This window comes from Dendropsophus ebraccatus, chromosome 13 (genome assembly GCF_027789765.1).
Source record: "Dendropsophus ebraccatus isolate aDenEbr1 chromosome 13, aDenEbr1.pat, whole genome shotgun sequence".
Taxonomy (NCBI): Eukaryota; Metazoa; Chordata; class Amphibia; order Anura; family Hylidae; genus Dendropsophus; species Dendropsophus ebraccatus.
This window is the reverse complement of record NC_091466.1, coordinates 75,503,876-75,527,629: the sequence shown is the minus strand read 5'-3', so window position 1 is coordinate 75,527,629 and position 23,754 is coordinate 75,503,876. Positions and strand designations below refer to the sequence as shown.

At 43.0% G+C, this 23,754-nt stretch overlaps 1 protein-coding gene across 2 annotated transcripts in view; it reads right to left on the bottom strand.

Annotated features, from left to right (window-relative positions):
* The window catches only part of BMP4 (bone morphogenetic protein 4), a 220,614-nt gene that overhangs the window by 16,389 nt on the left and 180,471 nt on the right, over positions 1-23,754 (bottom strand). For both annotated transcript variants that reach the window (XM_069950740.1, XM_069950741.1), the window contains exon 4: positions 13,821-13,909. The gene's annotated coding sequence lies outside the window, so the exon portion shown is untranslated. The remainder of the gene's footprint in view (positions 1-13,820; positions 13,910-23,754) is intronic.

Genomic DNA, 23,754 nt, shown 5'->3' with positions numbered 1-23,754 from the left:
TAAGGCAACTATTTTGCAACATGAAGATTCCAAAGGCTACGTTCACACACAGTTTTTTCTGCCAGTTTTTCAGCCTATTTTACGGCTTGAAAGCGGCTAGAAAACGCAGCAGTTTTACAGTAAAATAGTTGTTTGTTTGTGGATTTATTTTACAGCTGTAATTGGAGAAGTCCAGCGAAAATTTTTATTCAAGTACTGTATTGCCCCCCAAACGTTATACAAATCCCCAATATACATTCATTACAGGAAATGCTTATAAAGTGATTTTTTTCCCCTGCAGTTACTACTGCATCAAGGCTTCACTTCCTGGATAACACGGTGATGTCACTTCCTGGATAACATGGTGATGTCACTATCTGGGTAACATGGTGATGTCACTTCCTGCATAACATGGTGATGTCACTTCCTGGGTAACATGGTGATGTCACGACCCGACTCCCAGAGCTGTGCAGGCTGTGGCTGCTGGAGAGGATGATGGTCCTCTCCAGCAGCCACAGCCCGCACAGCTCTGGGAGTCGGGCGTGACATCACCATGTTACCCAGGAAGTGACATCACCATGTTATCCAGGAAGTGACATTACAAGGATCTTCTGTACAGGAACTGTACTATAGTAATGTATATATTAGTGATACAGTCTTCACCAACCAGCTGCAGCAAATCTACAACTCTCATCATGCCCTGACAGCTGTCAGCCATTGCAGTTTTGCAGGGGGTACGGAGAGCCACAGAGCGCCCATATTCTGCAGAGCTGTACTGAAGTTGTCACTCTTCCTAGTCCCTCATTGGGGTTTTCACACACATAATCTTATAAGATATGTTACAGGCTACAGCACCTAATGCCACAAGATTCATATATATATATATATATATATATATATATATATATATATATATATATAGAGAGAGAGAGAGAGAGAGAGAGAGAGAGAGAGAGATAGTGAATATTTTCTTTCTGCCCCGTTGCCTTAGGTGGACTGTGTAGTGACAGACTGATGTATACCCGGCTCCCAGTCTCAGTGACGTGCCTCTGCATGGTGTGGGTAGGAATTAGACCAAGGAAAACAACCTATTGGGACATTTCGTCATCTCACAGCAATAATAGTCTATCATCTGGATTTGTGTATGATCCCCAAGGCAACCTAATACATACAAAACACAAATGGAAAAAAAAGAAGAAAATTCTTCAAAGAAGAGGAGTACAACAAAACAGGGAGACAAGCAGCAGCACAAGCTCTCAGGTCTATGCCGGAGACTTGTACAGAGCTGAGCTGTATACAGATGAGCCGATTTAACCCAGCGTTTCCCCAACTGTCCCACTACTATAATGCTCAGCATGCTGGGAGTTGTGGAGAGCCACAGGATGGGGAACACTGAAAACTAAAGCTTTGTAACCATATAGTTTTACAATGGTGTCCATACAGATTAGACGGCTGATAGACAAATGATGGGCAGGGGGGCTTAGTGTTAGCCATGTTATCTGACAACCTCTCAGGTCTACCTGGAGACCATCATTTACCCAGTGTCCCCAACCTGTAGCACAACTACAACCCCCATCATGCCTTGTCTGTCAGGACAACTAGCAAACAAAACTAGAGAATCATAGGTTGTGTTGAGATGGCAATGCTGGGAGTTGTAGTTCTGCAGAGGATTGCTCCCAGTTGACTCCTCACCCCTCGTGTAAGTAGATGCAATAACTACAGAATAGAAAACAGCAATTTCAATAAAACAAGAAGCTTGAACTTAAAGAAGGGGGAAAAAGGCTAATTTTCCCTCATTTCCCAGGGACACGAGTGTTTCCTGCATGGAAGAATTCAAACCAGACACATCGTGATTAGCAAACATGCAACAGGAGAAGCTGGATGGGAGCACTAAAGCTGATTTATAGGCCTGTGGGAGAGCTGAAATCTTACACTCAGGACATCAAACACACACAGCTTCCTCTGAGTAATTAGGGACATTAGTGCAGCAGACGGAAGCCCATCCATAGGGGGTGAGGGGGCACTACCCGCCAGGGCACTTACCCCACCTTCTGTCACATTGGGTGGCATGCTGCATGCAAAGTGTGGGAGGGAGGGCACAGCAGGCTGCATGCAGGGTGGGGAGGGAACAGCAGGCTGCATGCAGGGTGGGGGAGGGAGGGCACAGCAGGCCGCATGCAGGGTGGAGGAGGGAGGGCACAGCAGGCCACATGCAGGGTGGGGGAGGGAACAGCAGGCTGCATGCAGGGTGGAGGAGGGAGGGCACAGCAGGCTGCATGCAGGGTGAGGGAGGGAGGGCACAGCAGGCTGCATGCAGGGTGGTGGAGGGAGGGCACAGCAGGCTGCATGCAGGGTGGGGGAGGGAACAGCAGGCTGCATGCAGGGTGGAGGAGGGAGGACACAGCAGGCCGCATGCAGGGTGGGGGAGGGAGGGCACAGCAGGCTGCATGCAGGGTGGGGGAGGGAACAGAAGGCTGCATGCAGGGTGGGGGAGGGAGGGCACAGCAGGCCGCATGCAGGGTGGAGGAGGGAGGGCACAGCAGGCTGCATGCAGGGTGGAGGAGGGAGGGCACAGCATGCTGCATGCAGGGTGGGGGAGGGAATGCAGGCCGCATGCAGGGTGGAGGAGGGAGGGCACAGCAGGCCGCATGCAGGGTGAGGGAGGGAGGGCACAGCAGGCTGCATGCAGGGTGGTGGAGGGAGGGCACAGCAGGCTGCATGCAGGGTGGGGGAGGAAACAGCAGGCTGCATGCAGGGTGGGGGAGGGAGGGCACAGCAGGCTGCATGCAGGGTGGGGGAGGGAACAGCAGGCTGCATGCAGGGTGGGGGAGGGAGGGCACAGCAGGCTGCATGCAGGGTGGGGGAGGGAGGGCACAGCAGGCTGCATGCAGGGTGGGGGAGGGAACAGCAGGCTGCATGCAGGGTGGGGGAGGGAACAGCAGGCTGCATGCAGGGTGGGGGAGGGAGGGCACAGCAGGCTGCATGCAGGGTGGGGGAGGGAGGGCACAGCAGGCTGCATGCAGGGTGGGGGAGGGAGGGCACAGCAGGCTGCATGCAGGGTGGGGGAGGGAGGGCACAGCAGGCTGCATGCAGGGTGGGGGAGACCCATCACACACTGCACAATGTTACGGATAGCTTCTCTTAGCCCCGCCCAGCAGCTTGCCCGGTGTATGACGTCACCCTGGTCCTCTCTAGCTGTCCTCAGGCGCAGGAGACTTCTCTTACACTAAATCATCCCTCAGATCAGCAACATTCCATTTTATCCACGAAACTCATTGGGAAGAAATTCTGGAAAAATCATCAAAGAACAGGTGCAAGATGGGGAGAGTGGAGGGTGCTGGTGCAGGGAGGTTGTAATAAGGGACAAGGTTTAGATCACTGTGTGGCCAGACAAATCAGCTTAAGGGTACAAACACACACACACCGTATACGCAGCAGATCTGCAGCGTATTCCCTCCAGTCTAATGCTGCTTTAACACGAAACGATAATTCGATCGTTTAACAATTTTAAAGCAGCGATTTGGTTTTTATATAACGATCAGCATTCAGACAAAAAAATCGTTAGAAAAATTGTTAGAAGATTCATAAGAAAAATCGTTATTGCGATAATTTTTAAGATCGCTTAAGCCCATCTTTCACATAGGGTGAATGTTTGAAAGACTGTTTACACAAAGTGATCTGCAAATTTTTAGCGAACGACGAACAACGATTTGAGAACATGTTGAAAGATCAAAATGAACGATTTCTTGGTCGTCGTTTAATCGTTCAATTTGTTTACACGGAACGATTATCGCTCAAATACGATTGTTATTGTGAAGATTCGGACGATAATCGTTCTGTGTAAAAGCAGCATTAGTCAGACATTGGGTTTTCTGATAACTGTGATGATATTATTATATTTAGATTGGCATCGCTGGGCGCACCCCCATACATATGCCCTATTAGTATGCTGTAATAGAGATGTAGCCGACTCCATATACCCTAATGCTATGCTCACACTATTTTACAGCTTTTTTAAAGATAAAATAACAGCTTAAATTTGATGTCTTTTTGATGTATTTTTTACTATTGGACCATTTCTGATCTATATTTGCAGCATTTTTGTGGCCATATAGAATGGTTTTAGCCCAAAAAGGAGCTGTTTTATTTGTGCCATATTTTGATTTTTTTGCCCATTTTTGGTCTAGAATCTATTTCTGAACCAGTATTAGACGGGTGAATATTTTTAGATGGGACTGTTTTGAGTATTCACCCAAAAATTTACATAAGCCGGGATTTGCGCCTGATTTATCATATGCAAAAAGTTGCACAATTTGATGCAGGCCGACGTCTGGTCAGTAACGGGGAATTTGTTTGTGACATTTTAATTAGACGCATTGACTAGTGCGTCTTTTCCATAGATCACACACAATATAACCCCCCCTCATTAGAATAGTCGCCCCCAATTAAACTCCTTAGTAAATGTCCTTCATAGATCCCAATTTTGGAGTATTGTTACCTTAGGAAGCTGAGAAAACTACATGACATGTATTCCACATATTCATATGTTTATATAAATTAAATAAATGATAAAAATCTCTCCAGTAGATCAGGCCGTGATGCCTTATTGCATTGAACTTTAGGACTTTTGCCTTTAATCAACTGTGTAAATAAGGATTTAGTGCTATGGCCCCTTAAAGGTTTTTCCAAGGATCTCCCGCCATCTATTCCAGTAAATGTCATTATGGGCTGGTTATTCTGATTGTCCCATTAGGGTCCCAGCAGACAGACCCTTAGAAAGTGATATCCCAGTAATATGCAATAGGAATACAGAGAGAGTCCTAAATGCATGCACTATTACTAGACTCTATTAATGTTTTTGCAGGGTTTCTTATGTATTTTACATAACGAAAAACGAAATGTTACACAAACAAAATTCTACCTCACAGCCAATCTGTGTGGACAATAACTCCTCAGGGGCGGAGCCTGACACACAGGTCTCTCCTTGATGTTCTTTGATTCCTCCCATGCTCCTCCCCCTCGGGTCTTTGAAAAGGATCAGGGCACAGCAATATACAGTTATACCACTGCCCTTGCATTTTAGTATATATACCTACAACCTGACAATGATCAGAACTCATCGTAGACTTGACAAACCATAAAGTAACATAATATTGGGAAGAACTCCACACTGAATAGGCAGCACATGTGTTACTGTGTGCAGGTCTTATATAATGTAGAAACACTCTCAGAGACTGGAAAGCATTTGCAGGTGCTGGACTTCAGTAAAAAGGACATCAATCATCTTTGTCACTGACGTGGACCATACGGTGGTCCTCTCAAAAGGTAAGGAAGTGATGTGAAACTTAGACGAAGCCCTAAAGGGAAATGGGTTATTAGGTCAAGTAAGTGAGAGCTGAAATGTTGTTAAGGCGGCCCAGACCTCACGGGGCTATGGTTACCATGTATTGCTGTAACTGGTTTTGGTGAGGTCAGACGGGGACAAGCCAGATATGGCTGTATCGTACATAGATGATGTTCTGTTAATACAAAAAGATAAGACATCTGGCCGTGAATCACGCACCTACACATCAATAAATGTGACTTTAGACCAAATTAGCCACTATGTTAGGAGCTTTTACCCAGCCGTCTATAGACTGAAGGAAAGTTTATTTGCCATAACCATGTGTATCAGCTGTTTGGATAATTTATACAGTTTGGGGGCCACCTGGTTGGAAACGCGTCTGTCCGTGAATTTTATCTTAAATCTCTGCTGTGATATATGTGCTGCCATGTGGTTATTCTACATTTTACTGGACTAAAAGAGGGGTGCTGGTTCAACCCAAGAAATAAGGTTCCCCCTTCTCTACTGTATCACACCAGCTTTCTGGGTAACAATAGACCTTTTGTCTCAGGAGCACGAACCTTTATGGTCATTCAGCTCCCATGGTGACCAGAGGATGAACTCAATTTTGTTATTGTATTATTAGACCGGTCATGTCATCCGCTTATGCAATGAGCTATTGGGAGAAATCCTTTCCATTAGATATTAAAAGTTATCACAGGTTATCATATTCTGGAGATAGTAATAACTTTTATGGTCCTATTACACAGAGCGATTTTTAACGATTTTTAACGAGATTGTTTATCGTTAACCTAAAATCGTTCACTATATTACACAAAACTATAGTTGTTAGTGCCGATCGTTTATTCCTTCTGATCCCAGCAAATCAATGAACAATGTACAATTACACTGAACGATTAGTGAACAAATGTGGAACTTGAGCGAACGAATGTGGAATTACAGCAAACAAGAGATTAGCGAACGAACGATAATTTTAGGTTCAGATGTAGATCAACGACATACGAACGATTTTTCAATCGCTGCCTGCAATTACACAGATTATTTAAATCAGAACGATATAACGATTTTTTTGTCCCGATAATCGTCCTGTGTAATAGGGCCCTTAGTCTTGGGTAAGCCTTTACTCTCCTCTATTGTAGTTAATATATCTGTATATTATATACTGTAATGCTGCGTTTACACGGAGTGATAATTCGCCCAAGTGATTGTTTAACGATTTTGAAGCAACGATTTGGTTTTTTATGATTACCGTTTCATCGAATAAATCATTCGAAAAATCACTATTATGATCGTTTTAAGATCGCTTAAGCCCATCTCCAGGGCTGTATTAACAGCTGCTGCTGCCCTAGGCACTAAACCTGAAGACGCCCCATCTACACGCACCTATTGGCGATACCAGACCTGACCAATACCACCATACCCCCCACCCCCCTGGAAAAGACACCAGATTTACTGGCAAGTCTGAATGGGAGGAGGGAAACTAAAACCCAAGAAATATTTTTTTCTGTCCCCCTGCTTCCTGGTGCTGCCCCAGGCACCGGACCACGGGTGCCTAGTGGTAAATACGGCCCTGCCCATCTCACACATAGGGTCGGTAAACGACTGATTACACAAAGCGATCTGCAAATCTTTAGCGAGCGACCAACAACGATTTGAGAACAGGTTGAAAGATCAAAATGAATGATTTCTCGCTCGTCACTTGATCGTTCGCTGTAATTACACGTGCTCATTATCACTCAAATGTGATCGTTATCGCGAAAATTCAAACGATAATCGTTCCGTGTAAGCGCAGCATAATAGTATCCAGTCAATGGCTGAAGGGATCTATTTAATTCCTCATTTTCCTCGTATGTCCGTAGCCGCTATCTGACTGTGTAACCCAGTCCCCGCAGTGTGGTCTATTAATGGCCCTGACTGTGCAGCTATGTAAATAGCTTCCATTAGAGGGGCCAGGGTCAGTTTATTAAGCTTAACTTTGGTTTTGCAGCGCTGACCTCTCATTCTTGTGGCTGTCAATTTCCTAACGTGATTCGATCAATTCTTTATTTTATAATAATTAGTCCCAGGTATGGATGCATAGCCAGTGGCCTGAGCGGCTAGTGTTTCATCCCTTGAGTAATCCCAGTGATTGAGGTGACTAATGTTTTGTCATGAACCAGAGGGGAAAAAAAGCCTGTCTGAGCCTTGCGGTTTACCTATAATCTGTAGGGCCAGCGTGCTTAGTCATTCAGCTCTTCATGTTAACATCACTTCTTGCTTTCGGTAGCTGTTACACAATTCACTTGCGTTTCAGCCATCTCTTCCAGAGGTCTTCGGAAAAGCAGGGCCGCTGACGCTCTCTTTCTGTCTCTCCTGGAGAGATTATTATGCTAATATGTTGTCTTTGTTACCGAGTGTTTACAAAGCTATAATCCGGCTACAGGACCTACTATTTGGAGTTACTGTAAATCTATCCCCCCAGGGAAGCCCAATGTTATGACTGCAACCACAGTGGTCTTAGTAAACAGTACTCTCAATGGCAATGCTATCTATTGAGGATCTATGGAGTGATGATGTGTAGAGGTATGGCTTGTCCTGTTTGTATCTTCCCATAATATATCATATGGACATTATTGGGAGATTGACTATGACCCTGTTTACATCTGTGTCTTAATTTCCATTGTTTGCTCTATCATCAGGAGGAGGACAGTGAAAGTACGAGCAGTGCTTGATACATTATATGACGCATATCGGTGCCACTGGTTGTAATCGGGTCCATTTCCATCATGGTGTCCAGTATCTTACCAGACATACAATGCTGTGTGCTGATGGAACCTGCAACAGACCCTAATGGAGCCTCCAATGCAGATGCGAACAGGGCCTTGTACAAAGTAGTTACTAGGAAAGATTGAAAATAAAATCAAATTGTTACATGGAACGTCAGATCAATTACTTGGTGATGTCAGGAGAGAGATTGATCAGACACAACTAATTCCAAATGCTCAATCCTTTTGTTATTGGGCAGACAAGCTGCTGAGTCCGGCAGCGTCTTACCTTCTCCTCTATTCAGAATACATGGACATTCAGCCAAGCTGAGCAATCATCTGTATTGGGGGGGGGGGGGGAGATAGCTCATTTGCATGGCTACCCTGAATACCCAGAGACATATTAAACGTTTTTTTTTTAATTAGTCAGGTCCGAACACTCCTCTTGCGCTTGGCGCTTTCTCTCCTGACTGAGACGGTCTCATAATGTAAGTCTCACTCCAATAGACTTAAACTGCCAGAGCTGCACTCTAAACAAGAGTTGACCTGGGAGATCAGAGTATATTATATGTCTCGATGATGATCCGACCAGGGCTGCACAAACATGGCTAGATTGTTTGTGTGGCCCTTTGCTTTGTAAATGGTCCTAGAGCAGCGAGAGAAGCACGCAACTTTAGTGATCAGTCAGGATGCTGACTGATCTGTCAAGAGACTTTTTTGACAGGTACATTTTACTGCTTTATCAAGGTTCTTCCATATAGGTCACGGTCCTTTGACATGGGGTGATTATTGGTTGAAGAGGCCAATATCGTCCTGTGTAATTAAGCTAGTAATTGGCCGACAAACGAGAAAAAGGTTTGTCCGTTGGCTAATTAGACCTGCTAAAAAACCATCAAATGAGATGTGTGGCTGATAGAAGGAAAGGGCCACAAGACTAGGGGTATTATTGCACGGGCTGATAAAGGCCCGATAATAAATGTAAATGAGAGCTTGTCGGAACCTATATCAACGATCAGCGGATGACAACGATCATCGGTTGATTGTTGTCTTTATTACATGGGACGATAATTGGCCGAATAGGGACGATTTGGCCGATTATCGTTCAGTGTAATAGTACCCCAAGGATATGTTTACACACCATTGAAATAATGGACGTTTTTTATTGGATGACCGTTATTTAATGGCAAATAATAGCCGTTATTTTATTTTACTGGCTGTTGTTTGTATAATGACGACCGCCATTATAAAATACCAGCCGTTAAATGATGGGCTTCCTATAAAAACAGAAACCCAAAAGTATGAGAACATAGCCTATTCCTGCTGTATGGAGTCTCTCTAAACATACGCAAATAATGGTGCTTGATTACATATAGAAATAGGCCATCTAAGGGCCGTATTACATGGCTTTATAATCATGCAGCAAGGGCTGTGAATACATATATATATATATATATATATATATATATATATATATATATATAGTATTTTCCTGCGTATAAGACTACTTTTTAACCCAGGAAAATCTTCTCAAAAGTCAGGGGTCATCTTATACGCCAGGTGTCGTCTTATAGTGCGAGTGCTGAAAAACTTTGGACTGCAGAATCTGCGTTTGCCGCATATGGGTTTGTGTGGTGGTGGTGGTTTCAAAAACGGCCACATCCCTGCATATGCAGCGACTGAATGAATGGCAGAGCAAGCTGTAGGCATCTGGGATATGGAAAAAAGATACAGAACAATGGTGCTGCACCCAGAAAAACACACCTCTTCCATCCATCTGGCCCGCCCTTGTATCCTACCAGTTTACTGTACCTCCTTCTCTGCCTCTCAGATCTCGCTGCAGAAAGAGGGGTAGTCTTATAAGGCGAGTATATCCCAAACTCTATCTTTTAACTGGAAAAGTTGGGGGTCGTCTAATACACCCAGTCGTCTTATACTCCGGAAAATACGGTATATATTTAGTTAACGATGTCTGTGCAGCCCTTATACATAAACCTTATACATACCCGTCCATGCTCCCCGGCATCTTCACACTTCTGCCCGTGGCCACTCATGGAGCTTCTTAAACGGTCTCTGAAGTTCCAGCAGTGCCTATAGGCAAAGGGCAGAAGAGAGAAGAATACCAGGGGACGTGGACAGGTCTGTATAAAATATTTTTTTTTCTACACAGTCATCTGCCGTCGGCCACACAATGCTATTACACATTGCAAGGTACACTCAGCCGCCATTGATTTTTTTTAAGATGTTGAAAGACAAAAAGTCGTTGATCGTTTCTTCAGCTGATCGTTGTCTGTGAAGCAATAATCTGCAGAATTTTTCTAATTGGGCAGATTATTTCTTTACGAAGTGACCGCATTCACACATCCATATTATTTGTCTGTAATTATGGATGCCTTTGATCGCTCTAGGGCCCATATGTCCGTATTCTTGGATTCTGGGGTTTCTCTCCTCTGCCTGTTAAGAACATATGCATTCTCAGCTGCATTGAGTATACATATGTACTGGGCATTCGGAAGAGACTTAAAGATGGCCATAGACATTAGAATTCTTGAAAATGCTTTTTTTGGGGACTTTTAAACAATTTATTTTACTTAAGATGATTGCAATGCTAGAAGACAAGTGATAGCCCAATATGGATGTTACTAAGGTTGGGTGGTTGTATTGTTATGAAAATGATTATAAAAGTAATAAAAATAATAAATATTTATGTAGCACCAACTGTATAAGCAGTACACAGTAGTATAGGCGACAATTAATGTCACTTGTGTCATCAGGATAAATAAAGGAGCGCTGCAGGGCGTCACACACCTCATCTAGAAGACCAGGCCACCAGTTTCCATGGGTTGTGTCTGCTATTCTACTTAACTCAATGCACAAAGGGCCAAGCGGCTCACTAAAGCCATTATCCCTCTCACCCGATGTTGCTACGGCAGGGGTCGATGGTTGGTTTTTAGTTCACATCAACATCATCAGCTATCGGAGTACGAGGCCACCTTGGGATACTCCACTATAAAGTCCCTAAACACACATTATGGGGTATTTTTTAACTCACGTTATCACACAGAATTTATGTTTTTATTGGAATATAAAAGTTAACTTTCATAATTTGAATAAGGGTAATCTAAGGTTTTAGTGGGACACCTCATTTCTTTGTTGTATTCTAGAATGTGGCAGAGAACTGCAATACTACCTACAGCCCATGGACACAAATACAATATATACAACAAAAAGCAACCAGTCTACGCAAGGAGTATGTGAATCCCTGGCCGCTGCTTCTTGGAGTACACGGAGGTCGGAGCAGACTTTCTACAATATTCAGTTACTATAATTAGGGGTCACAATGCTCTATATTATTCCTGTGTGTATTAAACAGGTAAATGGGATTAAACAGGGTAATGATAGTTTCCCTTTCAGCTTCTCAATACTTTCTTTTTCTCTCAGTGATTTACATCCTTTAGCCTGTCGCAGGTAACGCTGGGATTTTACAGATTCATATTCATGGAGTAAATTCATGCAAACACCCAACATCCAAATTAAAGCTACAATGCAAATGGCCCAGATGTATAATTACTGGCAGAACGCAAATGAAAGCCATAGAGGAGTATTGTCCCCGTGCCGCTGAGCATTTCAAAGCTTTCACACGCCAGCGGCAGCCACATTGTTGTACAACAAACCCCTCTAGTCACTTAGGGTAAGAAAGCCATTTAGCAGCTGCCTATGTATGAGCAATGTTGTCATGGGGTCCTGCGAGAGGGGCCGGTAAACAGCTTAATCTGTATTGTCCATTGGGAGGGATTGTTTACTGCAAACATCATTACTGAGTGATTTCATGTCAATGGAAGCCGGTGTATTGGTCCTCATCATCTGGATGCAATTCTTAGCTATCAAGACTACAGTATGTGTGTGTATAGATATATGCAAACTGTAAAAAAAACTTCAAACTTTAGATATTCATCATAAGGTTAATAAGCGGAGAGTTCCTGTTCCTGTACATTTGACTCTATAGCAGACTTAGTAACCATTGTTAGGGTGTGTGCACGCTACAGAACGCTGGCATCTCCGCTGCTCTATAGGCTTCATTCTATGCTTTGACAGATTCCACCGTCTGCCTGATGAATGTACCCACTCATACTTCGGGTGGACAGCAGAATCTGGCAACCCATAGAATGAAGCCTATGGGAGCAGCGTCCGCGAGCGGCGGTTGATCTGATGGGATTTACATCTCTATTTTAGCTCATCAGGATGTCCTCCCCGATAAGGTTACCTTTTGTTTTGCCTGACTTTATGAAGCCAAACACTCTCCAGGATAAGATGGTTCCAGATAAGAGTTAGCAGCTGCAGTTCTACTTACAACTTAAAATCACAGACAGCTGATGTACGTATCAGTAACATAAGCTTGGGAAGCGCCCCCTTTTTTGTTTTGTGTTAACTTTTATAGACAGAATATGGGGCGATACTACTCATGCGCAGTGTATTCACATGAAATATATAAACTTTCAATACAGACGAGGTCTCAAGTCACAAGACACATACATATCACACTCTGATAGGTCAATCCATAAATGGTCAGCAGTTTCCTGTCCTGCGCGGTCAGGCTGGCACAAGGTGTTGTTTACCCCAAATTGTTTATATATCAGTGTCTCTTTCTTGTATCTGTATTGTGGCTGCAATGTAAGAGAAAGGTTCTGTGCTCATTGGCGTGCTGCCAGCAATCCTTTCCTTCTTCCAGACCATCTTTCTGTCATGCTCTGATCACGTTCTGATTCAGAGACCTGTATATATAGGTGTAGTCCCACAGGTACGGTGTAAACAGCCTTATCATTCCCCCGACACATACATATGATGGACGCTACATATCGTACACAGATTCACCGAGATACATCTATAAAGCAGCATGATGTTAAGAACTATAGAATCTGGCAAATAAGGGGTAAACCCTGACAGAAATCATCTAAACTGAGGCCAAATAACCTCTAGATGATGGCTATGGCTATGGCTATGGCTTGTTCCGAGCACATAGGACGTGGTTTGGTATGAATGGAGGTATACAGCCTTACAGAGGATTGTCTAGACTAAGGACATAAGGTCTAAAAGGGGCTCTCAACCCCAGGATGGTGAATCTCACAGAAGGCGTATGATGAAATTATATGATTATTCAGCTAATGCAAGAATGGAAAATCCTACAGAAGAGAGAACCTTTCCTCCTTATCAGCAAATTATCAGATCATTCTGACCGATCTATGAATGCCAATAATAGGGGACAAACGTGGCGTCTGCAACAAGAGAAAAACGAAACGCTTTAAACTAGTGAGATGGAGGACCCTACCTTGTCCCTCCTCCCTGCTGACTGGTGAGATGGAGGACCCTACCTTGTCCCTCCTCCCTGCTGACTGGTGAGATGGAGGACCCTACCTTGTCCCTCCTCCCTGCTGACTGGTGAGATGGAGGACCCTACCTTGTCCTTCCTCCCCGCCGACTGGTGAGATGGAGGACCCTACCTTGTCTTTCCTCCCTGCCGACTGGTGAGATGGAGGACCCTACCTTGTCTTTCCTCCCTGCCGACTGGTGAGATGGAGGACCCTACCTTGTCTTTCCCCCCTGCCGACTGGTGAGATGGAGGACCCTACCTTGTCTTTCCTCCCCGCCGACTGGTGAGATGGAGGACCCTACCTTGTCCTTCCTCCCCGCCGACTGGTGAGATGGAGGACCCTACCTTGTCTTTCCTCCCTGCCGACTGGTGAGATGGAGGACCCTACCTTGTCCCTCTTCTCTGCTGACTGGCGGTCCATTCTGTATGTCGTCAGGGTTGATATTCCGGAGGTTCTGGATGACAGACTTTAGCTTCCTGTGTGAAGAAATGAGAATTTAAATTGAAGCTAACATTTAGCATCCTGAGAATTTACTGCTACAGTAAGTGGAGTCATGTGCAGCACCTGCTAGCAGATAGCGGACCTCACCCATAAGGCTCCTTGTACAGATAAATCGCTTGTTTAGCGGATGGCAAGCAATGATTTTTTTCCTTGTAAACGATAGGTGTTTAGACAAAAACAAAGTCAACGACACAAGTCATTAATACAATCATAATAAAAAAAAACCTGATCCCTGTGAACGATCGAAGAGTGTTTACTCTGAAGGACTTGTGAACCACCACCAATGATTTTGAGGTCAACAACATACAAAAGAACTTTTTGCTTGCTGCTTGTTTATTGCCGCTGTTGTACCAGAAGATCCCTAAGGCTGAGTTCAGACTACGTTTTTGCAATCAGTTTTTTGCAAAAAAAAACGGGTAAAAAACCTGATGCATTTGTGTGCATCCATTTTTATCCATGATTCCATTGAATTCCGTTATAAAACGGATCCTTTTTTTTGAACGGACACAAAAATGAGGTTGACTACGTTTTTGTGTACGTTAAAAAAAGGGATCCATTTTGATCCGTTTTTTATAATTGAAGTCAATGGAAAAACGGATCAAAACGGATGCACACAAATGCGTCAGTTTTTTCCATCCATTTTTTGTCTGGATTGCAAAAACATAGTGTAAATCCAGCATAAGTGTTGCTGTAAGTTCAGGGTTGCACGAACGCAAACGATAAGTATGTGAATCCTGCTGCCTGGAGAAGATGATGGCCACCCCGGACTGCCTGGAACACAGGGATACTTATTTGCGCATCTATAATTTTGCTAAATATTTTATTTCTTCTTCATGCCTACTATGCGCTATAAGCAGCCAGCAAAAGTCAGTAAAGCCTCATTCACATAAGTCCAATATTAGTCAAATATGTATTTTTAGATATTTGATCCATGTTTTTAAAGGGCATCACAGATGACATCCGCAAAAAACACGGATTTGATAGGTTTCTATTGGCTAATCTGTACCGCAGTCATGATCCACACTAGGATGTATTTTTTGTCACAGAACAGATTGAGACAGCATCCATTATAGGCCGATCCTTAGCAGCTCATCTATGCATGTGGTTGTGCTACATTCACTTCAATGGGTCTGTGCTGCTGTACAGGTGTATATATCTTTCCTGTCCTGATGACTTGTGCTGGTTGTGGGGATCAGGCGATAACTTATCCATCCCAGAAACCCTTGCAGATATACTCTCCGATCTGGCTGGAATGGCAGGATCACACATACATGTATACAGCCGTCTCCTTCCATTTACAGAAAAAGACGATTTATAGAAACACATGGTGCAAATCACACAACACCGGGGCCAAGTATCCATCTCTTCTACCATCAGATCCCATTACTGTGATATAACAGCCGCTTAGCTGTGCTCAGGCATCGATAATTTATTGGTTCACGGGCAATGGGCTGAGTTCTGATTAAACCCGAGATGAAGTCTGATATGTACACGCTGTTGGTTTTGGACAGGACTGTCTTCTCTCCTGAACTTGCTAAGTTTATGTATGAAAAATCCCCAGAGGAAATTCTGGTGCCAAGAACTAAAACCTATAACATCTGTCAAAGAGAAAAAAAATATCTGAAAAAGATGGCTAAGCGCAGTATGGTCCAGTCATTGTGTATTCTGTTACAGGCTCTCAGCAAGCGGACGTCGCTGCTGATTATGGCTGATGGATTTCATAGCACACTGCTACTCTTATTGGTTAAATCAAATTATGGATCTTGCTGTTCAGTATCTGAAGAGATGGCGCACCCGCAGCCAGGCTGCACGGCCTTACAGATCAGCTCCACCTCACACAGCACCTTCTCACTCTATTATCTTATTGTGTTTATGTGCTGGTCTTTTGTTTGGCTCAGTTGTATAATGCCACAGCAATTACAATGTATGTCATAATATACTGGTTCCAAGTGTACAGATCCACTTAAAGGGAACCTCTTACCATTACAACACAAGCAACAGGTTATAGGGTTAACAGGTTACATGTAAGACCACCCACTGGACTCCTAAGCATGGAATGGGCAGGGATTTCGGTCTCCTAAACTGTTCAGAGCAGCAGCAAGTCCCCATTGAAAACCTCTCCTGCTCTGGACAGTTCCTGACATGGACAGAGGTGGCAGTAGAGAGCACTGTGTCAGACTGGTATAAATTCACCACTTCCTGTAGGACATACAGCAGCTGATAAGTACCGGAAGAATGGAAATTTTTAAATAGAAGTAATTCACAAATCTGTATAACTTTCTAACACTTTCGAGATTAGTTTTCCTCCAGAGCACCTCTTTAACCCTTAGCTGCACCACATATATGCAAGTGTGGTACTGATAAAAACTACAGAACAAAGATGAGCTCTATTACATGACAGTCCTCACTCCCTGGTCCTCTTCTGTGTCTGAGGTGTCCCAGCAGCCCGACGATGGCACAGACAGGTGACACAGCCTATCCCATAATGCCTTTGGAAGGAAGTCAGACTATGTTGGCACAGACATGTTAGTAGAGGGTTGGGGATAAAGGATTGTCACAAGGAAACCTCTTTGGGGTAAAGTCTATGGTCAGCAAAAAGCGACTCCTACTTTTCGGGTCCTTTTGCACGCACAGATAAATCGCTTCAGCGCTCGTTTAGCGAACGACAAGCGATGATTTTTTCTTTTAAACAATTTAGACAAGAAGATAAATTGCTATGAAAAGTCGTTAATGCGATCGTAATTGCGTCCACATATATTCCTGCGTAAGTTTCTATATAAATGAGGATTCTGAGGTCAGCTCAAAAGACGTGATCAATGACATTGACTAATTTTCACCAGAAGATTATCATTTAAATTTAAATAATTTACCGTTTTTTTGGGACAATAATCGGCCTGTGTAAAAGGCCCTTTAGTCAGCAACATATAAATATATAATCCAACGTACGCCAAATCTGCCAGGTGATTTTTCTCCATAACTTCTTTATTCTGCGTTGGTTTGAAGTCTGACTACATAGAGCTGTCTGGGGGCTGGAGACAAAGGTGCTCATCTGAGAAAACTGTAAAAGTTCTATCAGAGTAATGGCGGTGGTGGATGGCAGGTCAGACGACATCTGGGCAGATCACACACACTGGTCCACTTTGATGTCAGCATGTACATTCCTGTCCGGTTCAAACACTAATATGACTTTCAAAGCTTTTACTTTTTTTTTTACATTGAAGGGTTAATTAATCCGTCAGGGACGTCGTCTATTTCTGAAAAATGGAAAGTGTTAAAGAGATTTTTCATTTTTAACCAAATCATATTGGGCCTCATTTCTTTCAGTTTTAGGCCGTTATACTGTCAGTTGTGTCTGATTTTTTCGCATCAAATTCATTAATGTGGCGCACGTCCTTAGTAGATCTGAAAAGTCCGAAACTAAAACCTGACCGTCCCGCCACATTAGAAGTGGTTGGTCTTTAGAATAAAAAAAATTACGTTTTGCTTGGTAAATCTATCGGTTGTGGCGGGTTTTAAAGGACACACCCACTCGGTGGGTTTTTGGTTAAAAATTATGGGTTTGTCAGGTTTTTGAAAAATTGTGTCGCAAACCTTTAGTAAATGTGTTGGAGCACTAAACTGACCCATTATGTGTCTTAGACAGTCTTTGAAGCCCATGTGACAAGGGACGTGGCTTAAAGGTGTACTTTAAGATGTGTCCAACTTTAAATTGACCTATTGTCCTAAGATATTACACCAAATGTAACAAACAGTATAAGCCCAGTGATAAATGTGGTACAACCTAAGGTCTAGTTAAAGGGATATTCCAGAGGAAATTTTTACAATTAAAAGCAGCCAGTATAGTGGTATAACTGCTGGTCCATGCTTCCTCTTCACCATATAGGGTGATCCCGCTGGTCAGGAACAGAGAGGAACATCTAGTTTCCCTTCTTCCAAAGGGTTCAGCCTCAGGCCCAGAAAAGTCTGAAGCGCACAACTAGCCCATTCTGAGACTATGGCACCTTAATCGCTTTAGTTGAGCTGCAATACCAGTCACAACCTGTGGACAGATGTGGCGCCAGACAAGAACCATTTAACATTTTTGTTGGTAGTAGATAGTCAGTCTGAATACTGGTCTAATAACCACAGAATTCGCTCCTATACTACACAAACCGATTCAGAAAATGTTCATTATTTCAATGTGCAAAAATAAAGAAAATGCAGAAATTCCCAGTTCCTGCCTTTGGCTGCGAAACAATCAAGATAATTACTAGGTCTCTGCTGTTAAAATTAGAACGAGTAGTCAGTGGCCGGGAATGCTGCTCCTTCTGTGTCTTCGCTCGGTTGGGGGAGTGGTGTGACATTGGGAAGAAGAGTCAGAGAGGGCGAGATCTAGATGGCAGTGTATCATAATAAACTAAAGAAAATCTTATTACCTACTGGGTGGGCGATGCATGGGCCTGAGAATTGTTTAGCCGAGATTACATAGTAGAAGACCTGCTCTGTAAATTATCACTATTTTATAGACAAGATAAAGATTGTTCAATTTAATAAAATTATTCACTCCCCAGAAGTTTACTCGCTGCACCACTCTGTTCTAAAAGCAGTAGTCTGGTTGGTGTATGTGTGTGTATGTATATATATATGTATGTATATATATATATATATATATACACACACACATATATACACAGTATATATTATCTATACATCTACACTAGATACTTACCTTCTCCATGGCATACGACTGCTGTGACTAGAGATTAGCGAACCAACCGGATTTCTGGTTCGTATGAATCAGAAATCTCGGCGGCTGACTCCCGCTGCCTGCTCCCTCCAGGCAGCGGGTGGATACATCGTAAGGAACGCCTGGTAAACTAAGATACAGCCAATGCCAATGGGGTACTTTTATCAAGATTTGCCCTGTTGCCAAAATGGCCTAGAAACTGCCCTGGTACACACCCACACTTAGTGAGTTTTATCCAAGTCTTGGTAGAGAGAAGAAGCAAGTTTAATTTATTTGGGCCTGATAGGAAACATTATGGTGGTCGACAAACTGGGGAAAGACTGAACCCAAAGAGGTACATTTACTAAAGAGCCTAATGTCTGCGACTTTTCTAATGGGGATTGGTGTGTATTTTGTTCCACTATCTTGTGACTGATTTATTAAAATGTATTGTAACAACAAGGAAACCTCTTTAGGGTAAAGTCTATGGTCGGCAAAAAGTGGCTTCTACTTTTAGGGTCCTTTTACACGCACAGATAAATCGCTTAGCAAAACGACAAGTGATGATTTTTTCTTTTAAAGAATTTAGCGGAGAAGATAAATTGCTATGAAAAATACAAGTGTGTATCAGAATCTTCAACAACACATGGTTCCTTCCTTGTCCTTATTACTCAGCCAGCAATCGTCATGCAGGACAATGCCCCCTGTCACACAACAAAATGGTAAAAAAAAAAAAATAGTAGTTCCTTGAAACTGAAAACATTGAAATAATGAAATGGCCAACACGGAGTCCTCATCTGTGGAAGAGACTGGAAGAAGAGTGGAGCAAACTCCCAGCAGAGCAGGGTGAGGCGCTAGGGCCGTCCTGTGGCCGCACATGTGCTGTAGGCCTGTACACTTCCTACTGATTGGGGACTCTTGTGACCTTCAGAAAATGTAGTTGTAATCCGTCTCTGTGCTACAGTCACTGCTGTTCTCCAATCATGATCACCACTTTTTATTTGTAAAATAAAGGTTTTATGTTGATATACTTTGGTTATTTTGTAAAATACTGTTCAAATGGCATGGTGTAGACCAGTGCTTCTCAATTCCAGTCCTCAGGCCTCACCAACAGGTCATGTTTTGAGGATATCCCATACAAAGACACCTGTGATAATACCTGATGCTCTGAGTATAATTATATCCCCTGTGCCATACTAAGGAAATCCTCAAAACATGACCTGTTGGTGAGGCCTGAGGACTGGAATTGAGAAGCACTGGTGTAGACCTTACATTGTTCTAGTGGCATGGTGTACCCCCTACATTGTTCTAATGACATGGTGTACCCCTTACATTGTTCTAGTGGTATGGTGTACCCCCTACATTGTTCTAATGACATGGTGTACCCCCTACATTGTTCTTATGACATGGTGTACCCCCTACATTGTTCTAATGACATGGTGTACCCCTTACATTGTTCTAGTGGCATGGTGTACCCCCTACATTGGTCTAATGGCATGGTGTACCACTTACATTGTTCTAGTGGCATGGTGTACCCCCTACATTGTTCTAATGGCATGGTGTACCCCCTACATTGGTCTAATGGCATGGTGTACCCCCTACATTGTTCTAGTGGCATGGTGTACCCCCTACATTGTTCTAATGACATGGTGTACCCCCTACATTGGTCTAATGGCATGGTGTACCACTTACATTGTTCTAGTGGCATGGTGTACCCCTTACAAAAAAGCCTTCAAATGTTCATCAATGTAAATTACACCATTTAAAAAAAAATCCAGTGTTCATACATTGTTCACTAGTTTTGATTACCAGTGTAGATGAGGGACTGCCACCAACCACAGTTTTATCCAACCCCCAAGTGTCCATCATGGTGGAAGATTTCTGCAAGAATGCCTCCAGTGTCCAGTGTTGGCTTTTTCTATTTCATCTAGTGGGAGCGTAATCTGTAGTATTACAGTAATGTAGCCGGTGACTTAGGTGATGTCACTTGTCCTTAGGTGATCGGACAGGACGCATTTCGGAGAACATGGCTTCCTGTATCATACAGACCACCACTTAGTATGGGGAAGCCTTAACCTACTAAGAAGTTATTGTTGCTGCTGTTAACCACTTACTGCATGCTCCACCATTCTAAGGGAAGAACAACAATTTGTTCTTTTTCTTTTCGTTTTTTTGAACTACTTCCACGCCTCTTTCTATACACATACACACACACATAGCTGGTGTACTGCACCACATAATGGCAGTGCTACTTGGCTGGTGGTCATTGGCTGGAGGAAGCTACAACCAGAGACAGAGTCACCTGCTGCCACAAGGTCAGGATTAGCGTTCCACATTCCAGTTCATTTTTAGCACACAATGATGTAGTCACCCATAAAGTGTCCACTGCCGGTCTCCTAACTGGCTGAAGAATGACGTGTATGAACAGGACAAAGGTCTAAAAAAGAAAAAAAAACAAAACGTAAAAAATGTTTTTGCTGTATTGGAGCTGACCTATGTTATCAGAATGATACCACCCAGCTCATTGTGACTGCTAATACCCAGAGATTGCTCTGTGAGGGGAATGAGCGAGGCCTTAGGCAGAATCCTGGGTGTTCTAGTGGCTTAAATGCCATTTCTTGTAGAGTTAAAGATCTAGATGGCTACAATTAGAGAGTGATAAGGTAATCAGTTACCCGCTGACAATCCTGTTGTCATTTCACCAAAACTTGCCCTCAGGAAATACAGAATGTGTCCAGACATTTTTAAAATAATCTCATGATGCAGAACGAAAGCTCCGAGATTTAACTTGTAAGACAAATATGAGCCCTTCCGGCATGTTTAAGATGCCTGGGATCAGGAATATGTCTAACCTAAAGATATATACACAAATTCTTCCACTGGCCACTGGAAATGAGACAAAACAAATAGTGCGGGGCAGAAGTTTATCATGGAGCAGAATGTTAGGATTTACAGTTCTGGTCTACTGACAATGTACCACATAGAAGAAGCCCATAAACGTTACTCAACCTCGCATGTCAAATTGTAATTCACAGGACGACAAATCCAGAGGAAAAAAAATCTGTGCAGGGTGAATGTGAACTGCGCTTAATGTCACATTCCAGACAGAAATAAAAAATTTTAAAAAATAACTTTTAGTTTTGCATCTTTTTCAGTGTTTCCACCACTGGCTGGCACATTCTCTCATGTCAAGTAGAAATCTTCCCGTGGTCTTGGATGCCATGCGGAGATGTCCGCCCCGTTTATCCAACGTTGTAAAACGTACATCCGTGTAGCTCTCTGGATTCAATTATCATCTTGGAATGTTCTGCCGGCTTGTGGCTTTCGCCTATGAGTTCCTTTAAACACAGATACTGGGTTTTATTTTCATGTGTTACACAATACCCACCGTGGAATTTAGTGTTTGCACTTTGTTACATTGAAACCATACACGTCCATATTCTATCAGAGCAAACCTAATGGTGGCAGAACACATGCCAGAAGTCAGAAGATCCTGACGTAGTGATTCTAATGACTGGATTTATTATCAGTGAGCGGACAGATATGTCTGTAGGAGGTTGGTCCCGGCAATGTTACGTGCGTCTTGTCATGTACTGTATGCTCCTGTAATGGCATGTGAAGTATCTGTATGAATTATGGCTCCACCATGCCGCCTTGACTGCCATACTGGTGGAGCTTTCTCCTAGGTTGTTATATTCAGTCCCGGGTAAGATATTCCCATGTAAAACACTTATGACAAAGGTCCCACCTTTGAGACCCTCATTTATCATAGGAACGGTCTGCTGACCCTTATTTAGCAATTTCCAGGTGTGGCCTATTCCTTACACTCCAATGGGGAGGTGGCCAAGTCTGCATTCAATCCATTAAAGTCTATGGGTGATGCAGAAGGGGCCAAGAAATAGTAAGTAACCACAATGCAACAGAATATGGAGAAACATATAAAAGTTTTTTTTTATGTAGTTCAGAAATAACTTTTTATAGTGTCCTCAGATTTGCTTAGGAGATGAAAACTCAAAACAGAAAGAAATATACTTAGTGTTACGTACTGCAGGAATTATTAGTCTGTTAGTTGTTTGGGCAGTTGCTATGCAACTGACTCCCTACTGATCCGATGCTCTGGATCAGCAATCATGACACTCAGCTCTGGATTGCTTGCATTGAAGTTTCAATTAGTTAGCTTCTCTGTTATAGCTTCTGTCCTGTGAGCTGGTTCACAGTGATTTAGTGGTCAGGTTGTGTTCATAGATCCTTACATACTTTTTGGTTCTTTTGTGTAACACTGGTACTTGCATTAAAAAAAAGTCTCAGCTTTGTCTCTCTGGATCCTGGAGTTATTTTGTTCTTTTTAGTAGGAAGACCTAAGGTCCAATTATCGGCAATGAGCATGCTAGAAACACTTCTTCAGCCAATCATTAGCCCTTTTAAGGGTGCGTTCACACCTACCGGATCTGCAGCAGATTTGATGCTGTGTTAAGTTATTTAAATGAAATCTGCTGCAGAAAATCAGCTGCAGATCCACCATAAAAGTGTCATCGATGAGCTGAGAAGTGGAAAAAATGGCCGATCTTCGGCTGATTACATCTTTTGTGCGGGTGGTAAAAAGTATAGTTATCGGCTGCACATCTCCCTGTTTAAATAGGAGATGTGTGGCCGATAACAATATATTTAAGTGGCTGCACGAATGATACAGTGATTGTTCATGTGGCCCCACTGCTCGATTAATGATGCCTTCTGAAGGCACTGCAAACGAGCGCCGATCTCTATTAAACTCTCCCTTAGTTTAGAATTTCTATAGGGAAATTGCACGAACAGATAGGGACAAGTTTAACGTATCAAATAGAGGTAGTGTCAAGAACAAGGTTGTTCACTCCTTATAGAAAGTTAAGGTTAGTTCCTCTTTGCTCCTGTTTTTTCATCTTTTGCAACATTCCAGACTGCCAGAATTATCATTTGTTTGTATCATTATCCAAATAATCTCTGGATCCAGTCACCTATGGAAGATTTGCTATTGTTACTTTTTTTTTTTAATTTCCTGTTCTTTTTTTCTCTCTCTTTTTTTGAACTACTTGCATGTCTCTTTTTTTCTACTATTCTACTATTTGGTTCTGCTGTAAG